Here is a 3,016-nt window from a genome sequence, read left to right on the forward strand (position 1 = left end):
GAAAGAATGCTATACCGTAGGCATCCTGCAATATTTTTACAACATCTTACTGTTCTGCTCTTTCGAAGAACTCTAAATTTTGAAGATTTGCCAAAGGGTAACTTGTTTTGTTTTTTTCTAATGTCATATGTTTGAAAATGTTTACAATTTTCCCTTTTAGTTGCTCGTATGCCGATATGATTTAGGATTTTAGGCTTGGTTGCAAGGGTTAAAGGCAATAAACTTTAATTGTTAGAGAAGAAAACTTTTTTCTCAGTCTCTCTCTCCTGTGCACACATGTTCGCGTGCACACACACACACACACACACACACACAGACACACATGCGCATGCAGACACACTGTACAAATATGTGTTCATAATGAACAAAGTTTGTGTTTTCATACAAATAAGAAAGAAAGGAAATAAAAGTAATGTGCTCTAAAACCAGGCTCTCTTTTAACAGGGTTGCCTTATACAGCCTTCTTGGAAGCTTTGGTTTCTCCACCTGAACCACAGCCATGTGATACCTAGGACACCAGAGAACAAGAAAAATGAGAAGACAAGTGTGTTTGCCTGTAGAGCATCGTACACAGCAGGCTTACCTGGGTATGTGCATCCCTTTACATTTCAAACAGTTCTCTGGACAATTTAATTTAAAGCTCCATTACACTCTCAAAATACTCATTTGTGTCTCATTCAGAAATGATTTTCTTTCCCCCCATGAACCAATTTGAGGTTTTGCTTTCCTGGAAAACAAAGTTGACAGATTATATCAATTTATTACAGTTTGCACATGTTAAACAGGTGAATTTCCATCTTAAGTATGTATGAAAACTGCTGTATTAAAAGCCAACCATTAGGCAGTGGTGGGAGTGAGTTATTGCACCTTCACTGATATGTGAATAAAAGCCCTGATAAATCCAATAGATCTGAGAATTCAGGTTTCACTGGGGATAGTCTTACCCCCTGGCTCCCCTTGTAGCTATAGAGTTCTCTAAAGATAGCAGAACCAAAGCAGTTCCTTTGCTCCAGAAGTCAGTCAGAATGTAAAGAGTCTATGCAGCAAATGGGAACACCCCCACTCCCCCCAAACCTCTCCAGATGAGATCCTGCCACCACAGCTAATAGAGGGAGGTTGGGTGTTAGGAAGACTGGAAGATCCATGCCTGTGCAGTTTCAGGGGTTACTACACAGGCAGTGGCACTGCTGTCACGTGGTGTTCCTTTAAGAAGGGCAGTGGTATCAGATATAAAGTACTAGGGAAAGGAGCACAAGGTCTTAGAATATATTGATACAAATAGGACTGTAAATAGGCTGGGGGAGAGGCCCCATCTCTTTTATTCTATTTGGTTTTCAGTGTCCATGATTCATATGGGAGGATTCCTTCCTCACAAGCCCTGTACGAAGGCTGTGTCTGCACACAGTGGTTTGGCACATTGTGAAGAACATGATTATGAGAAACTATTGAATCTGTTTAGGATTTTTATTTAGATTCACTGCTTGGCAGAAAACAGTGCATCATAGATGTTAGAATCAAGGTCCAAGTACTCTTTCATTCTGTTACGTTTTCATTGTGGGACCTCTGATTTATTCCATCTGTAAAATGGGATTGTAGGGGTTAATTCTGGGGTATGCGATGCCCAAAATTTGCATACTCTAAGATCCTCTAATACAGTGGTCCTCAACCCATGGCTTGCAGATCACATGTTGTCTGGGAACCCCTTCAATATTGCTTGTGGCCACAATAAATTAAAAAAATAACACTGAGATTGCCAGGGAGAGCAAAGTATGATTATGTCTTGGGCTATCAAGGTTGGGGATCCTAGCTTTAAGGGAGCATGCAAGAAAAAAAATTATTATTTTGCTGTTGGTAGTCATTCAGTAACATGATGTCATGTTTTCCTCATTCTTCCTCATTCTTCAGGGTGATTTGACTTTTATAATGTTATATCCAGGGAAAATACAGTGCTTCTGGGTTGGCTCTCAGGTCAGTGGTGTCCAGCTGATAGTGGTGGTAATGAAGGTGTCCAGCTTCTACAGAGAACCAAACTGATCAGCCTTGTTAACTGTCTTGAAGAGAGGCAAGTTTTTTGGTAGCCAGGTAAAAAGTGGTGTTGCTACTATAGTCTCTTGCACCACATTACAGTGCACACAAGGGCTAAGTACAGACATTCAAAAAGCCCCTGGTGGAAGCGCTCTAACTATTGCATTTCATTTAGTATTATAAGTTAGAGTGGAAATGAACTGAACAGACATTCGCTGTTAGGTAGAGGGGACTCAGTGCCTGCCTGCCCTGGTCAAGGCGACTGTCAGCAGTGGCTGGGGAGGAAAGAAAGGAAATTAAGACCCCCTGCTGTGAAAGCCCCCTCACAGCTTGCTCGCTGGGGTCTTGTGGGGGGGGGGAGCAGGTCCACGCGACAGGGGGCTCCCTCCCCACTGCATCAGCCTCTTGACAGCTGCAGCCTAGAGCTGCAGTGTGGTGTTGCCCAGCTGGCTTTTCACCATGCCAGGACCTGGGGTGAGGGGGAAGAGAGCCCCCCTTGCTGCACAAGACCCTCATCACAGTTTGCTGGCTGGGGTCTCAGGAGGGGGGCCAAGATGGGTCCACAAGGCATGGGGGCTCCCTTCCCCCCCCATCCCCAGTTCCTGGTGCAGCAAGGAGCTGGTCACGCTGCCTGTGCTGCAGCTTCTGGCTGCCTTTGTCAGGAGACCTGGGTGTGGGGGGAAGCCCCTCAGCTGTGTGGACCCAGCCCAGTTTCCCCAAGACCCCAGCCAACAAGCAGCGGCAGGGGGGGACCCTTGCAGTGTGGCGGGACTTCATTTTCCCACTCCTGCAACTCATGTCTCCTAACAAGGCAACAAGAAGCTGCAGTACAGGGCTGCCTGGCTGGCTTTTCACTGGGCTGGGAACTGGGGCTGAGGAAGGGAGTGGGAAACAGAGCCTATCTGTCACATGGACCAGTCCCAGCCCCCACCAAGACCTGAGCCTACAAGCTTGGGGGTCAGGGGGATCTGCGCAGCAGTGAGACTCCATT

The 3,016-nt window shown here is 45.9% G+C and overlaps 1 protein-coding gene across 1 annotated transcript in view; it reads left to right on the forward strand.

The window, feature by feature from the left end:
- Positions 1–829, forward strand: part of CUNH8orf48 (chromosome unknown C8orf48 homolog) — a 163,931-nt gene extending 163,102 nt beyond the window's left edge. The window contains exon 9 of the mRNA XM_025209813.1: positions 445–829. The gene's annotated coding sequence lies outside the window, so the exon portion shown is untranslated. The remainder of the gene's footprint in view (positions 1–444) is intronic.
- Positions 830–3,016: the final 2,187 nt, after the last annotated feature.

Source organism: Alligator sinensis, unplaced genomic scaffold (assembly GCF_000455745.1).
Source record: "Alligator sinensis unplaced genomic scaffold, ASM45574v1 scaffold830_1, whole genome shotgun sequence".
NCBI lineage: Eukaryota > Metazoa > Chordata > Crocodylia > Alligatoridae > Alligator > Alligator sinensis.